General features: G+C 44.7%; 2 long non-coding RNA genes across 5 annotated transcripts; both read left to right on the top strand.

Annotated features, from left to right (window-relative positions):
- Positions 1–719: 719 nt before the first annotated feature.
- LOC134024051 (uncharacterized) lies at positions 720–6,838 on the top strand. Its single transcript, XR_009930839.1, has 6 exons — positions 720–919; positions 2,240–2,266; positions 2,367–2,396; positions 2,638–2,694; positions 5,024–5,074; positions 6,173–6,838. It is a non-coding gene; the product is annotated as an uncharacterized LOC134024051 (long non-coding RNA).
- A 1,894-nt stretch (positions 6,839–8,732) lies between these two features.
- Positions 8,733–18,483, top strand: LOC134024052 (uncharacterized). 4 transcript variants are annotated; one of them, XR_009930841.1, is made up of 3 exons: positions 8,733–8,888; positions 15,326–15,431; positions 17,396–18,483. It is a non-coding gene; the product is annotated as an uncharacterized LOC134024052 (long non-coding RNA). The 4 variants fall into 4 exon arrangements; XR_009930840.1 differs by having other exon boundaries at positions 8,755–8,888; positions 15,318–15,431; XR_009930843.1 differs by lacking the exon at positions 8,733–8,888 and adding an exon at positions 13,725–13,969 and having other exon boundaries at positions 15,318–15,431.
- The last annotated feature ends 284 nt before the right edge of the window (positions 18,484–18,767 follow it).

Genomic DNA, 18,767 nt, shown 5'->3' with positions numbered 1-18,767 from the left:
ACCAGGCTGGTACAGTAACAGACCCCTGACCAGGCTGGTACAGTAACAGACCCCTGACCAGGCTGGTACAGTAACAGACCCCTGACCAGGCTGGTACAGTAACAGACTCCTGACCAGGCTGGTACAGTAATAGACCCCTGACCAGGCTGGTACAGTAACAGACTCCTGACCAGGCTGGTACAGTAATAGACCCCTGACCAGGCTGGTACAGTAATAGATCAGCATCTGGTTTTGACACTAGGGTTTCAACGCTTTCACTAGACTCCATAGATTACTAGTTACCATGTATTGTTAGGTCACATGATTGCATTAGTGAAATACTTTCTCCAGTTTTATTTTAATCTTGACACATAATTAACTATACAATAATGTAGTTAATTCAACACAGTCATGTTAATTGAAATGTACCTTCATTGAACATCAACGTTTTTTAAAGAATTCTTAAATATTTTACCTCACATTCAAATATTCAATTTTACCATTCAAAACCGATATACTTTTTTTTTACACATTGTCAATCGTTTTGTATTATCTGGTTCAAACTGCCAGGAACTATATCACTTATTATACATTTTCATTGTATGATTCAGAAAACTATTTTGAAGAACTACGCCATCTTGATCTCAATATTGAGTACACTGTCACTTTAAGAAATTGGTGACGCCTACAAGCATGTGGTTTTATTTGTATCCAATGCCTGGCTTCAAAATACAGAACTGGATCAAACCGGTTTCGATCTTATATTTCAATATAAAAACTAATAAACCTTCTGTCGCCTTAAACATTCACCATTGTACTTGCACACAAGGCACGTTGTGACACAGAGCCCTTTCCGAAAAAACAACTACTTGGTACACAGTTGTATTTTTTTTAATTACTACTCAACTCCAAAACTGTAATCAAGATGCCCAAAAGAAAGGTAAGAATGCTTTTTTTACGAACAAAATGCTAGGTAAATTCTCCGCCATGTATTTTAGCCAGTTTATGTTGCATTCCGTTTGTATTTTGCATCAGAAGAACGTCATCACAGACATGGCGGTCGAGCGTTTCAGATGACATCCTTGAATTTCAAAACATTTTCGACTTAACAAATCGGCTAGCCAACAAACTAAACTAGTCCTGAAGCAGCAAAATTATATGAATATCAATTTTTATCAAGTATATGTCTGTTAAACTTGCTTGCTAGCTCGGGAAGCGACCTGTCTCGAGGCGAGGACAATTCTCGCGCCCTGCTTCCCCTTGATTGACTCCGTGCTTGCCAGATTTTGTGCCAGTGATGCGCATCTTGAACTGAACTTTATACCAAATATTTAATGTTCGAACACCGCATTCCTTTTCTACATTAATTATGTACAAATGTAATAAAATTAGAAACTAAAGCTCGTGGTTTTGTATGTTTACGGCAGAAGTTAAGGCCCAGATGTGAACCTCCAAGAAATTAAGAAAATATGCGGGAAACCTATTTCCGTCTTCAACTAGGAAGCAAGTTAGCTGACTTTTTGTGTATATAACATGTTAAACTGTAGCTATAAGATACATGCTCGGGGTATGTGATTACTGACGGCATAATATTTCATATTCTACCCTAGACCTTTAGATGGATCTAGATCCTCAACCAATGCGTAATTGCGCATCACGATTGGGATAAGCATAGCCATTGCCTGCAGCGGGGCTCTGGTTGTCGTTCAAACTACGACGCGATCAGTTCAGCCTGTTTTGTTGAATTATAACAGCGAGTGGGAAACGTGGAAGGAGGGGGGATAGCTACGTACACGATCCTTAAAAACACAAGATGATGGAAAGATTTGCTACATGGTAATCTCATGACAGCTGTCCGACGCGCGCTGATGCAAACAAAGGAACCGAACTGTCAAGCGCGTAACGTCGTCATGACAGCAAGATTTGAATTTGAATAAGCGCGGGAAGTTCTTGTAGAAAACCATACATTAGCGGAAGTTGTTCCAGGAAGGCTCGACTTGCCGGTCTGATTACGTCATTAAAGTCGTTATGTTTATAAACAGGCTAAATCAATGTTTGCGGGTGTTCCTTTGGGATGTGCACTTGTTTGTGTCAAACTCATAATGTCAGTTTGTACAAAGGCCTGTTGGCATAGGGTTTAGATTAGTCCTTAGTCTCACTGTAAACAAACACTGATTAAGTCAGTACTTTACACAGCTGTCATTTTCCCCCCCAACCTACTTCAAAACTAAATGTTTTCTTCTCTTATTTTTCTGAACAGGCTGATGGAGCCAAGAGCAAGGAGGAGGTGAGTGTTGTTGAAGCTGTGATTCATCATGAAATATGTCACATTTTAATAACTTTTACACTTTTAATTGACTATTTTTCTTTCTTGCTTTTGCTCTCAGCCTTCCAGACGCTCTGCACGGTTGTCAGCTGTAAGTTCCTTTAAAGTTTCAACTGTGTGTTCGCTGATGTCAGCATCATGTTTAGAATGTTCGCTGATGTCAGCATCATGTTTAGAATGTTCGCTGATATCAGCATCATGTTTAGAATGTTGAAGCAGTTGTCTATGAGCTGAGTGTTTGTGAATAATAGACTCATTATATTTTCATGGATTTCTTTGCACTGAAATGTAGTATTTGGGGTAAATATGCGTGTAACTTACACATGTTTTAGAAACCTACAGCTGCCAAACCAGCCCCGAAGCCGAAGAAGGACAAAGCTGCACCAAAGGTGGGACGCAAACTCAGATCAGTTTATCCTCCAGGAAGTAGTGTGTTTCTCTGTCCACCTCAGAGCCAGTAGTGTGTTTCTCTGTCCACCTCAGAGCCAGTAGTGTGTTTCTCTGTCCACCTCAGAGCCAGTAGTGTGTTTCTCTGTCCACCTCAGAGCCAGTAGTGTGTTTCTCTGTCCACCTCAGAGCCAGTAGTGTGTTTCTCTGTCCACCTCAGAGCCAGTAGTGTGTTTCTCTGTCCACCTCAGAGCCAGTAGTGTGTTTCTCTGTCCACCTCAGAGTCAGTAGTGTGTTTCTCTGTCCACCTCAGAGCCAGTAGTGTGTTTCTCTGTCCACCTCAGAGCCAGTAGTGTGTTTCTCTGTCCACCTCAGAGCCAGTAGTGTGTTTCTCTGTCCACCTCAGAGCCAGTAGTGTGTTTCTCTGTCCACCTCAGAGCCAGTAGTGTGTTTCTCTGTCCACCTCAGAGCCAGTAGTGTGTTTCTCTGTCCACCTCAGAGCCAGTAGTGTGTTTCTCTGTCCACCTCAGAGCCAGTAGTGTGTTTCTCTGTCCACCTCAGAGCCAGTAGTGTGTTTCTCTGTCCACCTCAGAGCCAGTAGTGTGTTTCTCTGTCCACCTCAGAGCCAGTAGTGTGTTTCTCTGTCCACCTCAGAGCCAGTAGTGTGTTTCTCTGTCCACCTCAGAGCCAGTAGTGTGTTTCTCTGTCCACCTCAGAGCCAGTAGTGTGTTTCTCTGTCCACCTCAGAGCCAGTAGTGTGTTTCTCTGTCCACCTCAGAGCCAGTAGTGTGTTTCTCTGTCCACCTCAGAGTCAGTAGTGTGTTTCTCTGTCCACCTCAGAGCCAGTAGTGTGTTTCTCTGTCCACCTCAGAGTCAGTAGTGTGTTTCTCTGTCCACCTCAGAGTCAGTAGTGTGTTTCTCTGTCCACCTCAGAGTCAGTAGTGTGTTTCCTTGTCCACCTCAGAGTCAGTAGTGTGTTTCTCTGGCAGCCTCAGTCAGTAGTGTGTTTCTCTGGCAGCCTCAGAGTCAGTAGTGTGTTTCTCTGTCCACCTCAGAGTCAGTAGTGTGTTTCTCTGGCAGAGTCAGCATTGATGGTCGTAGTGAAATCCTAAACTCGTCTTCATGGGATAAAAATCTACTTGTGTAATACTGAAACTCTTCAAATAACCCGTGTTTAGATTTGGTGCTGTTAAGCATGTAGCCTAGTACACAGACGAGGGATGTAAGGTCAGTTGATCGTAGGCCTTAACCCTGTTCAGGTGATGTAGGGTCAGTTGATAGTAGGCCTTAACCCTGTTCAGGTGATGTAGGGTCAGTTGATAGTAGGCCTTAACCCTGTTCAGGTGATGTAGGGTCAGTTGATAGTAGGCCTTAGCCCTGTTCAGGTGATGTAGGGTCAGTTGATAGTAGGCCTTAGCCCTGTTCAGGTGATGTAGGGTCAGTTGATAGTAGGCCTTAGCCCTGTTCAGGGGATGTAGGGTCAGTTGATAGTAGGTCTTAGCTCTGTTCAGGTGATGTAGGGTCAGTTGATAGTAGGCCTTAACCCTGTTCAGGTGATGTAGGGTCAGTTGATAGTAGGCCTTAGCCCTGTTCAGGTGATGTAGGGTCAGTTGATAGTAGGCCTTAACCCTGTTCAGGTGATGTAGGGTCAGTTGATAGTAGGCCTTAGCCCTGTTCAGGTGATGTAGGGTCAGTTGATAGTAGGCCTTAGCCCTGTTCAGGTGATGTAGGGTCAGTTGATAGTAGGCCTTAGCCCTGTTCAGGTGATGTAGGGTCAGTTGATAGTAGGCCTTAGCCCTGTTCAGGTGATGTAGGGTCAGTTGATAGTAGGTCTTAGCCCTGTTCAGGTGATGTAGGGTCAGTTGATAGTAGGCCTTAGCCCTGTTCAGGTGATGTAGGGTCAGTTGATAGTAGGCCTTAGCCCTGTTCAGGTGATGTAGGGTCAGTTGATAGTAGGCCTTAGCCCTGTTCAGGTGATGTAGGGTCAGTTGATAGTAGGCCTTAACCCTGTTCAGGTGATGTAGGGTCAGTTGATAGTAGGTCTTAGCTCTGTTCAAGTGATGTAGGGATAGTTGATAGTAGGCCTTAGCCCTGTGCAGGGGATGTAGGGTTAGCCTTACTCCTTAGCCCTGAGCAGTCAGTATTGTTCTAAAGCACAGTAATGTTGTGTATCTGGAGACGCTCTGGATAAGAGCGTCTGCTAAATGACTAAATGTATCTAAAGCACAGATATTAGTAATGTTGTGTATCTAAAGCACAGACATTAGTAATGTTGTTTATCTAAAGCACAGACATTAGTAATGTTGTGTATTTACTGGTTTATTTCTGTAGCCCAAAGGAAAGAAGAGCCCAGCTGAGAACGGGGATACCAAGTCAGACCAGGTATGTTACTGTGATATATAACATCTCTGTTGTCTCACTGTTACTGTGGTATAAAACAACCTGGTCCTCTCAGAGACAGTTACTGTGATATATAACCCCCTGATCCTCTCAAAGAGACCGTTACTGTGATATATAACCCCCTGGTCCTCTCAGAGAGACTGTTACTGTGATGTATAACCCCCTGGTCCTCTCAGAGAGACTGTTACTGTGATATATAACCCCCTGGTCCTCTCAGAGAGACTGTTACTGTGATATATAACCCCCTGGTCCTCTCAGAGAGACTGTTACTGTGATGTATAACCCCCTGGTCCTCTCAGAGAGACTGTTACTGTGATATATAACCCCCTGGTCCTCTCAGAGAGACTGTTACTGTGATGTATAACCCCCTGGTCCTCTCAGAGAGACTGTTACTGTGATGTATAACCCCCTGGTCCTCTCAGAGAGACTGTTACTGTGATATATAACCCCCTGGTCCTCTCAGAGAGACTGTTACTGTGATATATAACCCCCTGGTCCTCTCAGAGAGACTGTTAATGTGATATATAACCCCCTGGTCCTCTGAGAGAGACTGTTACTGTGATATATAACCCCCTGGTCCTCTCAGAGAGACTGTTACTGTGATATATAACCCCCTGGTCCTCTCAGAGAGACTGTTACTGTGATGAATAACCACCTGGTCCTCTCAGAGACTGTTACTGTGATATATATATATAACCCCCTGGTCCTCTCAGACTGTTACTGTGATATATAACCCCCTGGTCCTCTGAGAGACTGTTACTGTGATATATAACCCCCTGGTCCTCTCAGACTGTTACTGTGATATATAACCCCCTGGTCCTCTGAGAGACTGTTACTGTGATGTATAACCCCCTGGTCCTCTCAGAGAGACTGTTACTGTGGTATAGAACACCTTGTTTTAAATGCTAAATGCATTTGTGCTATAGACCTTCAGTCCTTTTCAAGTTATCTTGATTACTTGATCAAGATAGTGATTGATGATGATACCTAGTATGTGCTGTGTAGGAGTCCTGTGTGTTTAAGCTGCACCCCTGAGGGCTTCTATTATTACTGAGTAACTTGTGTCTCCTTCACTCACAGGCACCAAAAGTTGAGGCAACTGGCGACGCCAAATAAGGAACGGTTTATCTTGCTGTGTACTTGGTGACTGTACAGTTTAAAATAAGTATTTTTTACCAAGTTTTATATTAAATTTAAATATCATTTATAGTTCATTGTGGGCTTACACTTGATGTATAAAAGCTGTTCCGGGGTGGTGGGGGGGTTCATCCATATCCATGTTCATAAAATGACTTCCGTCCATTTTAACTAATCCCGTTTTTTTAACTGCTGAATATCATAAATATTTTCCTACATTTTGGATTTTAAATTTACTTTTAAAACCAAAATAGCATCATAAGGCAGCTAAAGTGTGTTTCTAAAATGTTTAAGGGGAGAAGGGGTTTTGCCACTCTCTCTTATAGTTTTTTATATGTAATATTAATATTCTAATTCAAACCAAAATGATTTAGAAAACTACCAACATGAGATCTTGACATTTAGAAACAGTTAAAAGATTATCAGTAATTCACATTTTAGGTCAACAGTCCAAATCCAACCCAGATAAAATGTATAATGTGAACGTAATCATTTGTTAAATCTGATGAAAATGTTCTGTTGTTTGTTTTATTAAATAATGTTCTGTAAAAGAAGGAAGCTTTGAATTCAAATGTTATGTATGTTCTTGAATAAAATGATCCAAAAACAGTCTGTTTCACTGCATTCTTAATATTGTGTGTATCTTACACATCACTACAAATATACATTTTACATTTATACTTTTTGCAGATGCAATCTTTATCTAAGTACAAAAAGTGCAGCACATAAGGATTAGAAGCAGTTGTAACTATCACAGGTCAGTGTCAAGGAGAACAGCGCAACAACCTCACATCTCAAATATAACTATCACAGGGGTCAGTGTCAAGGAGAACAGCGCAACAACCTCACATCTCAAATATAACTATCACAGGGGTCAGTGTCAATGAGAACAGCGCAACAACCTCACATCTCAAATATAAAATCTCAAAAAGCTCACTACACTAAATTAAAATGTTTGCGTCTGTACTCACAGCTTGAACAGACTCTTAACAGCGCCTTACATGCCTGTTCCGCTGCCAGCGATGTGTGATTGTATGAGAGTGTTGTGATGAGTCGATGTGTGGTTGTGATGGGTGATTAGTCGATGTGTGATTGTATGAGTGTTGTGATAGGTGATGAGTCGATGTGTGATTGTATGAGTGTGTTGTGATGGGTGATGAGTCGATGTGTGATTGTATGAGAGTGTTGTGATGGGTGATGAGTCGATGTGTGGTTGTGATGGGTGATTAGTCGATGTGTGATTGTATGAGTGTTGTGATGGGTGATTAGTCGATGTGTGATTGTATGAGTGTTGTGATGGGTGATGAGTCGATGTGTGATTGTATGAGTGTTGTGATGGGTGATGAGTCGATGTGTGATTGTATGAGTGTTGTGATGGGTGATGAGTCGATGTGTGATTGTATGAGTGTTGTGATGGGTGATGAGTCGATGTGTGATTGTATGAGTGTTGTGATGGGTGATGAGTCGATGTGTGATTGTATGAGTGTTGTGATGGGTGATTAGTCGATGTGTGATTGTATGAGTGTTGTGATGGGTGATGAGCTGTAATGTTTGTAAAGCGCTCTGAATGCGGCTAAGGTAGAAAAGGTTAGACAGGTCTCAGCTCCACCCGCTCAAAAACCTGGTCTCGGCTCTGAGGTGGTCCACTGTGTTCTGGTGATTTGTCCTACCTTGTCAGAGTTTCCTACCGTAGCGCAGAACTAGAGAGCTGACCTGCACCTTAACCTTGGTGTGCACACCCAAGCCCTGGTAGGTCAATCTGATGGGATCACATCATGTTGGGACACCAGATGTTGGGACACCAGCCCAGACGCTAGCAGCAGCAGGGCTGAGACAGAGGTGCTGTTCTGGTTCCCCTCCAGTAGAGGGCAGCATCCACCCGGAGGTGAGCGGTCAGACCAGCAGGAACCGTATATCTGTCAGCTCCTGAAATAAGCTAAAGCGGCTTGTCTTCCCAGCAGGGGGCGCTCTCTACTCCACAAAACACCAAACTAAGGGTACAAGTTCCAGTTCTAGGGGGCTGGAAGAAGAGGATCCTTTACGTGAAGGGGAGTCAACACGCTTTGGAGATGTAGAGGAGAGTGGGGCAGAGTTCAGCGGTTTGTATAAGGATCGTGTTGACAACACCACCAACCCTGCTGCTAGGGGTCGATATCATATCAAGCAGCCAGTGAGACTGAGCTACACGTGCACTTACAATATTTACATCAACGTCTGCACACTGGGTCACGTCTAACTGTCTCTGAACGAAACAAATCGACATGATCGAGGAGTTCAAGAATATGAAGCGTAAAAACCTGTTTTTGACAAAGGTTGACGTTTGTCTCTGGAGCCAAGTGTGCATTCCCAAAAATGGTATTGACCTTTTCTTACGTTTGGAAACATTACTATTAAAACGGATTATGGTCAAAGGTTATGATATCATGAAACCAAGGAAAACCAAAATACAAACTGCATGGCGCTCACGAGATGATAACACTGCACACATTTAACATGCACACCAACTGGCGCGTGTGCTCAATGGCTCGTGCAGCTCCCACCCCCTTCAAGTGTCTATAGGACAGGGTTCCTATATAGTCTGCCACATGAACATTGTGTGCTTTTACTTCTCAGCTTGCTTGGGAACACATTAACGAGCTCAAACCGAGCACGTTTGCAGGTAAGGTTTAACTGCTACCTTTAATTAAATGTTTGCGCAACATATCCTCTAATTAAAAAAGTAACAAGCAATTTGAAATTCGTAGTCTTCGACCAAGTCAATTGTCGGATTCTGTTGAACAAAGGCACTCTTACTGAGCTATAGGTCAAATTTATTGAGGTTACAGTGACTAACTACGACATGTTTGAATTGATATTGAGTTGTGGGATGCAGGGGTGGATTTTTACTCTTAAAACAACAAACTTTGATCAATTTCTCTGCCAAAATTGGGATTGTCGAAATGTATGTATGTGTCTTCGGTGGTTGTCTGTCTTATATATCAAAGTATGGTATAAACATTTAGGAATCCTTTGGCACCATTTCTAGACTTGCAAATGTTTTAGTTCAGTTTGATGGAGAACAAAAACTGTAAGGACTAGTCTTTGAAACTCCAAATGTTCTCTTTCTATTTACCTTTGCTCTTTATAATAATATTTCCATCATCTATTTTGCAGACACTGTTAGTTTGACGGGGCGAGTTAGAGTTTAGTTAATTCAACTGTCCACGTCTTTCACACACACGAAGCGGGTAGAGAACAGACTATTAAATATGAACTGGTCTTGTAAAGGGGCGCCCAGAGGGTGTGCTGAGCAGTGTCTGCTGGTTCCGGTGGTGGGTGCTGGTGGTGGTTGCTGGCCCGATGACCCGGTGTCTAGCTTGGCTGTAGTATTAACAGTGGCAGGGCTTTTTTACTGTAGATCTGACATGTGACAGGCCTGTGTGTGTGTGTGTGTGTGTGTGTGTGTGTGTGTGTGTGTGTGTGTGTGTGTGTGTGTGTGTGTGTGTGTGTGTGTGTGTGTGTGTGTGTGTGTGTGTGTGTGTGTGTGTGTGTGTGTGTGTGTGTGTGTGTGTGTGTGTGTGTGTGTGTGTGTGTGTGTGTGTGTGTGTTGAACTGCCCGGAGGACACTCTGTTCCATCATGGAAGGAAGCTCCTCACCATCTTGCTGTCTCGCTTGCTGCTCCTGTCAGCTGCAGTGTGTGTGTGCTGTAGACCTATCCACCAGTTGAGTATTTGTCTGTCGGTGCTCTGAGAGGTGAGACCGGTGCCCTGAGAGGTGAGACCAGTCACATCAGTGGTCGTCCTGCTGTTTGGACACTCCTCCGACAACAAGGGAGGTGTCTAATCTCATCACGGTGTCGCAGGAAACACAAATGACTCTTGTGTGTAAATCAGGTTGTTTTGTTTTTTTGAAGGTGTTAAATCCCACAATTGGCCAGGGAATCCTATCCTCCTGAACTTCCTTGAACTGCCATTTTATGGGACTGGGGACTGTGAGGTTAATAGAGGCCCTCTCTCCAATGTCAGAGATGCGAACGGCATCATGGGAACTGGGATTCCTGGACGCCAAGTTCAGGTTCTACTTCCCCGCTCAGCCTGATGCATGCTGGGAGATGGGCGAGCCAGCTGGTTGGCGGTGGCCTCCTAGACAACCAGATCACATATGGACCCGTGCGATCGGGGAGTTTTGGACTGTGCAGGGGAAATGTTAGGAAACCACGTAAGCGCTAGCGTGCTTACACACACACACACGCTACAGTCATGTCTGATGCGGGGGAGGGTCTTAAACCCAGCCTCAGGATGACTGCAGTTTTGCAATCCTCTGTCCGGCCAGCGATGTAATGGAGCGATGTAGCCAGAGGCTGGCCTATCAGATGGGAGGCAGCGAGGGCAGATTAGTGCTGGGCGGTGACAGCACCCGCACAGCTGCTGGCGGCTCTCTCGCCTAGCGGACGACTTTTTAGCTCGCCTCTCCAGCGTAAGGATGGGGGGGGGGCGGGCTGAAGGAGCGCAGACAGCCTGACATTGGCTAAGAGCTTAGCGTGACGCTGTGATTAGTGAATACTCACACGACTGGTGCAGTAAGGGCTAGCGTTGAATGACGGGATGATAATGAGGTTGTATATGTGGAGAGTTCCTCCCTCCCTCCCTTCCCATCCTGTGTGTTTGAGACCGCTCTGCTCTGGCTCTGTGCTCTGAAAGCTAGGCTGTGGCCTTCTTCTGCCTGAACCAGAGAAACCGCCTCTACGTTCCCTGAAAGAGTATTAGGTGGTCAAATATCGACTGATTCATTTGCAAAAATCCCTTAATGCTCAATCTGGATTGGTTTCTCCTCAACACTGAACGTGATCTGCAGTTGCTTTCCCACAATCGGCAAACGAAAGCAGCTGAAAGACGAGCTGCGTGTTTACCGACGTGTCGACATGGACTCTCTTTACGTGCAGCACCCAAGTAGAGGCTGACGCACGTGTCAGGTGGTTCCCAGTCAAGTCTTCTTGTGACGGCTGTTGTATTGAGGGAGAGCTAGCTAGCTGTGGGGAGAGGCCTGCAGGCCCAGGCCTCCTCAGATCCTTCCGGTGCCAGCAGGACATTTACTGCTGAGTCATGAGGAGTGAATGCACAGACTTCATGACTTGGTATGTAGGTGTGGTGTCATCAGGATTAATTGTGTTGTCCTGTAGTTGTTGATGTTGAGAGATGGAATGTGATTGTCATAGATCTTCACTTTGTGTTAGTTAAGCAGTTTGATCACCAGTTTCTTGATTTATAAAATCTAATATGATGACGATGGATGGTATGCTGATCTGAGAACACAAATACAAAGCTTTCCATGTACATAAAAGTGTGAACTTAAAGACTTGCAAATCCCTAACAATGTACGCACTTTTCCAGGGAAATTATCTCGATCTGAAACTTTACTTTCTTGGAATTGCTAAGAAACTTTACAAATACCATGATCCCATGTTTTTCTTGGAAAGTTCAGAATTGCCAGGAAAGTATGGTCTTTTTAATCTGTGCCTTGATTTAACAAGGCTCTGTTCCCTCACACTGGGAGTCTTTGTCTGGTGTTAGCTCACTCTCTGATGGAGAGCCTTCTCCAGCACCTTCTCTGTGTTGGCCTCCGTGTCTGGTCTTCAGCTGGCCTCCGTGTCTGGGCTTCAGCTGGCCTCCGTGTCTGGGCTTCAGCTGGCCTCCGTGTCTGGGCTTCAGCTGGCCTCCATCTCCTGTCAGCATGTGGTCCGGACTGGGATGTGGAAGCTCCTTCTAACACCAGAGAAAGGTGTGCCTTAATTCACTTCTCCTTAATCGGCTTGTTCCTGAGATGCCAGAGCAATCGGCTTATTTAAGGTTGTTTGTCAGACCCCTGCTTTGCTGGGAGCTTTAACAGCCAGAGGATTGGTCTTTAATGTGATCAGGTCCATGCAGGGCTCGACGCAAACTTTTTTTTTTTTTTTTTGCTGGAGCACATTTGCCCCCAAGTGAAAAACTTTAGGGGCACAGACAAACATTTAGGGGCACAGTCAGTTTCTGTTTTTACAAACTTTAAACATTGCATCGTTATTAGACTTGAATGAATTATAAAAAATTGACCGGAAAACAGGATTGGTTTCTTATTTATTCATTACATATTCATTTATAACTTTTTTGTATTCATTGTAACATTGTTTCAAACTGACTGGCTTGGCCAAGCTTTGTAGCATGGGAGTCTTGATCTTTTTCCAGCTGACAGTCCGTTTTCAGCACATTTAGAGGCGTCAAACATTTCCAGGGAGGGCGCCTCTGTACTGATCCGAATGAGGTCCTCTGTGGTGGATGGGTTCAAACTACTCATTAATGGGAAATGTAGTTTTTATGTTGTATTCGCACTGGTGTTCATGTAGGGTCGCAACTGCGCTCTTGGTTTTCAGCATGGCTTGCAGTAGGACAGAAGGGGACAAAAATTTGTTGACGGAAGCATTGTTTAAGTTTCTATTGTTGAACTTGTGTTTATTTTGGTATGTGTTGTGTTGGACGTTAGTTTGCTTAGTTCTATTGTTCACACCGAGTGTGAAGGTTAGCTAGTAAGATCGCTAGCCAGGCTGTTACAGCGCAGGACAGATGCAGTTAGCTATCGCAGGACACAGCCTATGAGGTTTATCCGAGGCATGATTTAATTGAAATCTCTTTAAAAAAAAAGAAAAGAGGAATAAACATTTCCGGTTTGAGCATTTTCGGGTTACATCATCTCTTTTCACGTAACTGATAGCTGCAATAGGTTAAAAACATACATTGTATGTCTATGGTTAGAACTCGCTCGCACCCATGCGCCCAAATACTTGTCCATGCTCCTTGGCCATGAAACCCTTCAGTACACCAAGATGTTGTGTCAACAGTCAAATCAGATTGGTAGATCCCAGCATTTTGCTCAACAAATTGTATTTGAAATTAAATTTCCTGAGGCGGTCTGGAGAATGAGAATGGACGCCGAGGCACTTTCTTGTTTTTTGTACCATTTGTAGAGGAAGACTCAGTGATTATGCAAAGCAAACAAAGATTACATCATCCCTTTGGGAGATCTACGGATGGCACTGGAACAACAGTATTAGTCCGGTGGAATGGAAGGGGTTTATATAAGACAGGAACCATTGCTGCATCCTAGAGTCCTTACAGACCCTCCATCTTCCCAGACCTCCTCAGGGTGAGGGCTGGTCGGTGCTGGAATAGGAACCCACCCCTCTGTATTTTCTGATATCAGCTACAGTTGGAGGAGATTAACCGGGCATGTCAAAGCAGTTATGTAATCCGGCGCTGCAACGTAGACATAGTTTATGAAGTGTTTTTTCTCTTGTTCCTGTTTTCTGCCCAGATGAACAAATTGCATCTGACAGTTTGGTAGCTGTGTTGTGGCGTGAGATGGAGCAGACACGCGAGCCCTGAGGAAGGGGGCCGTGCGCATGTGTTGGAGCGGGAGGGGTGTTGGGCCAGCCAGTAGATCTGGTTTGGTGAGAGGCAGCAGTATAAGAGGGAGGAGCTCAGAGAGGAAGCTCTCAGTCTCCATCCCTCAGGTTCAGAAACCCAAACTACTTAGAGTTGGCGTTCGGCTGTGGATGTCTGGCTCTGAGGCTGGGATCAGATCTACTGGTTCTTCACCAGGGACCCTGGGAGGGGAGGATCTTGCAGCTGACTGCCACGTTCCGGACAGACACTCTTGCCCTGGAGCAACTTGGAAACCTGGCGTTTTTGTGTTTTTCCACCTGAACTAAAGAGTTTAATCGCAACCAGGTTGGCAGACAAACCCCTCAGACACAGCCCTTCCCTGCACAACCCCTCCTAACCCGTCGATTTCCTCTAATCCAGCTGTTGTGACGTTCAGAGATTTGTAAAGTCCGGACAACTTCCGACTTTTAGCTTTCAGTTTGTTGTTTTATAAGAACAGTCGTTTGTAGTGGTGATTTCCTCTCCCCTGTCTGGTTCCTGACCTAAACCTCTTCCTGTCAAAGTGTAGCAAGTCCAACCATTTTCCAAATGTCACCTCACACTGGTTAGACTTGCTTTCGTACCTTAACGCCCGTCATTTGTAATAGATGGTGACATGGAATGCTGTGGTGACATGGAATGCTGTGTAAGTTAGAAAGAAACGTCTAGAGGTGATCATTTAAGGCTAGCTCGTTACATCTAATTATATTCAAAGTTTAAACGGACCTGAAATTAATGTTAAAAAATGATCTGCGTATGGCATTGAAGGCGCTGTGAATAGAATCTCTGTAGCACTGGTTCAGACTCGTTCAATAACCAGGGGCTATACTGAAATAATAGACTCTCAGAAACATTGCCAAGTAGGTAGATCGAGAAAGTTTCTACCAGATGTAGAAAGTTATTTTGCTGCCTCTTGATCGGGTCTGGTTTGGGTGAGGGGAGTTTGACTGGACGAGGCTGAATCAGGGAAACAAGGATTGTGGTTATTGCATTCTTGGGCTTAACCCTTGTGTTCTCCTCGGGTCGTTCTGACCCATCAGTCATTGTGACCCACCGTCGTATTGCGACAACTTTACCGCATACAAAAACAAAGTGAAGCATTTTCTTTTAACCGTCGGGCTGTCTCAGACCCCCCACATTGCGAAGGTTAAAAGAAAAGTATTTTTATATGGTTTTGTATTGGGTAAAATTGGGTAAACACAATGATGGTTCGTTATGAACCTTTGGGTCATGTGACCCGAAGGCAGCACGAGGGTTAAAGAGTTCGTGTCTTTTATAAAACACTGAGACTTTTCTAGTTTGTCTCCTGGCCAGAGCCTTGCTCCTGGTTCGGTCTCCTCTCCTAGTGGGATACCTCAGTTAGCAGCTCTGTATGTGTACTCTGTGGATGCATGGTTCTGGAAGTTTTGCAGTTTGAACACGCTGGCAGCCTTTGAGTTTCTCTTGCACGTCGATAGTGTCTCTTCGTCTGATTGCCTTTCACAACTAATTCAGTTAGTTCAAGTTTGACTTTATTGTCGTGTGTATTCAAAACATCAATGAAATACCATCTTTCTATGGCTCTCCCCTTAACACAAAGGACGCACCACCCCCCGCCTAATAAACTAAAACAAAACCTCCACCGAACTACAGATTCTTCTTCTCTTGTCTGCAGGTCTCCAGTGCTGTGTAAGCAGCCCCCCTCCTGGTCCTCCCAGCCCTCCTGGTCCTCCCAGACATGATCATCAGACTGGGCAGACTGACCCCTGGATATTTCCGCCTCCTCCAGGTATGTTCTGCATCCATGGCTGTCGAACAGCTCAGCTTGGACCTTAACTAAACCTTTTAAAACTACCTCACAACCTAAACTGTGATGAGCGGTGTACTTGTATAGTCGCTTCTGTCAGACATCTTGAAAGGATCTCCTTCTCCTTAAAGATCAGGGACCGACCTTTACGACTCTGTGCCACTGATTCATGTCCCATTGTGAGGTCTTGAATGCAGGTTTACAGAGGGGTGAATGCCGAGCACAGTAACGAGGAAGTGCTGTAGTTGAATGGACACTTATGCTACAGTGTAGAACAGATTGCAGAATGGCTATCTGGCTCCATGAATATTTGATCATGTTCAGTAAGTGTCCTTGATGGGCCTGTATGTATGTGCCTCCATAGACCCATCAGGCGTTTGGCATATTTTCAATGTCTTACTTCCCTGTTCTTTGATGACCGAATACTGTGATGAGTCTGTGTGTTCAGTCATGATGAAGGATACAAATGTTATAATCCACGTTGACATAGGAAATGCCAGATCAGACTTCATCAAGTCTTTGTTTGTGTGAGTTGATGTAAATGGTGTAAAAACATTCCCACGCAGGAATGGGACGCTTGGAGCAACCGGAAGGGTTGGCGTTCACCGCTTACTGAACAATACTTCCTGATTATCAAACACTGCCAAGTTCAGAGGCAGAGTGGACGTCTAACGGAGTCTGTTAGGTAACTCCTGCTGACAGGCTGCGTCCACGCGGTAGCTAGCCATGCTAACGGGAGCTATGCTAGCAGGCTAACAGGAGTGGTGGTTAAAACTGGATTAGCCTTTCCAAACCGTCGGCCAGCAGTGACCCAACCTGCTGTATAATGGGGTCTTATTGGGGGCAACAGCTCTGCATGGGGACCCCCCATCTGTGTCCCGTAATCGTCTCATCTCTGCAGCCAGTGATGTGATTAGCGCTGACGCTAAAGCTAGCGATATTATTCCCTGACTCCTTTTGTTCTCGATGCTGGTCGCCAGCCTCTCGTGGATGTGATTGCCCATCAGCCTTTGTCTGCAGCGTTCTTCCTCATGTTCCTGCTAAGTGAAAGACAATGGCTGCCCCCTGTTCAGACCACCGGATGTCATGACGACTAGCGGAGCGTTCGTGAAAGTGACTGGTTCCATGAGGGGATCTCATGTTTCCTGGGTTAGGGTTATCGCTCATGTTTGGTGGTGTGATCAGTTTTTTTACACGTTGGAAGTACCCAACATCCATTGTGTGGCCTGAAGTTATAAATACTAAATACTTTATAAAACATTCCTGACTAATTTGTTTAGGATTTGTCACAGACTGGAAACATTTTCAGCTCGTAAGACAACCCCCCAGTCTGCCTTCAGTGTGTAATTTCTGTGGAGAAAAGCAATAATGGAGAATGTAACCATCACAACTCCTTATTAGGTTGAGATTTGACCCAGAGGCATTATTTCAGGAGGAATGTCGGTAGATTCCAGACATGAGCTCAAAATGGCTGCTGTTGTATCTTTCTGGCCCTGGGAGGGGGAAAGGAGGGGGGGGGGAGGGAGTGGGCTGAGTCCACATGACTGGTACTCTGAGTTCTCCTGCACGATTAATAACTAATATTGATAGATTCTGTAACTTTTTTAAAGTATTTTTTTAGATGTTCTTTTTTTATCAAGCGGCAGTGCAGTGTTGGTCCCTTGTTATAGTGTCTCAGCTAAGCAGGTGGGTATAGCTCAGTGTTGGAGCATTTCACTGAAGATGATGAGGTTAAATTCTTCCTGCCCCTATGTTGCGTATCTGCCAAATAAAAAGTATTCTTATTTGTAGTAGCAGTAGTAGTATATTATGACTTGTACTAGTTATCGATAATAATTTTTTGTATTATAAAAATGTTATTGTTATATGATTGTGATGATTGTGGTTGTTGTTGTTATTATGATTATTGTTGTTATAAATGGTTTCCCCTGCTGTCTCCCCTGCAGAGGCAGGTGGCAGGTGAGGTGCAGACCCAGCCTCAGGACCGGGCCGTGAACCAGATCGCCATGATGCTGGCCATCATGGGGCTCAGCCTGTCCTACTACAGCGCACGGCAGATGACCGAGACAGTCCGTGTCCAGCCTGGGCCCTGACCACCCCCGGCAGGGCTGCCTGGAGCCCGCGTGAAGTCAACGAGCCAAAGCCTCGGTGTGGAGGAGGAGGAGGAGAGATGGAGGGAGAAGACGAGGAAATGAAGTGGTCTAGAACAGCACCTTTCACACCTTTTTACAGCCGTAGTCAAGTTCACACTGGATTTTGTTGGATCACTAATTCACCATGTGGGGGAGGGGAGAGCTGCTTCTGGTGTTTAGCTTGTCAGGGTCTGGCCCCGGGAGACAGGCATGTGGGGGAGGGCCCCAGGGTCCTAGTGGGCCTGGGTTTAGGGAGACGTGCTCGGGTCTGAGCTGCCGTCGTTGCAGAGACACACGAGATGAGGGACGCCATCGATACTGTTCTGAGCTATAAAAAAAAAGGACGGCAAAAATAAATAAAAAGCTCAGGAAAAAAGGTTATTCTAAAGTAACTGTGAATCCCGCTGACGCTCAAAGCAAGCGGGAGAAACTGAACAGTAGTTCTAAAGGGAAGGCTCTCCTCATTGATGTGAGTCTCGGAATGATGGAAGGCGGGCTCTCGACATGGCAAGCTCAGTATCTAGTAGGCGGCAAACAGTCAAACACAACTGGTGAAACTCACTTTAGCAACTTCCTATCAGGAGGCAGAAGGATCCAAAATGCTACCTTGTTTTTGTTTGTTTTCAATTCTTTTTTCACAAAGTATCGCATTAATCGATTTAAGTCTTGTTCAAGACATGTGGCTTTCTTGAAACAATCCCTATAACTCCAGTATTCACTAGGCTATAACACTTTCTAACCATCAGTAAACTTTGCATGGGTGTGGAGCTTAATGCGTCTCTAAGAAAATCAGATTTCAAATTGCTGTCATGTTAGGTTTTTTAAAATAACGATAAGATGAATGTATATTTCTGTAATGTTGTTTTTTATGATTAAATAAAGCTGTGACTATTTGAATGACACTAAGTACAGTGGCACTTCAGTAATGATTTTGGGTGCTAAAGTCTGAGGAAAACCTGCTGGTTATAGATCCTGTTCCTGATAAGAGGTCAGGCTCTTTACTTCTCTCGCACTAAGCTCCGTTTGGTTTCTGCTGAGCTGGCAGATCAAACTCCACAGCCACTTCCAGTGTTGGTAGTTCTACCATCAACAGGAGCGTGTCTTCTGCACACGACAGGAAGTGGTCAGACCAGACAGCAGATGTCTTCCTGTCACTGGGGTGTCAATCTGTGCCAGTCTGCCCGCG

This window comes from Osmerus eperlanus, chromosome 7, assembly GCF_963692335.1.
Source record: "Osmerus eperlanus chromosome 7, fOsmEpe2.1, whole genome shotgun sequence".
NCBI classification, from domain to species: Eukaryota; Metazoa; Chordata; class Actinopteri; order Osmeriformes; family Osmeridae; genus Osmerus; species Osmerus eperlanus.
This window is presented reverse-complemented; position numbering and strand designations above follow the sequence as displayed.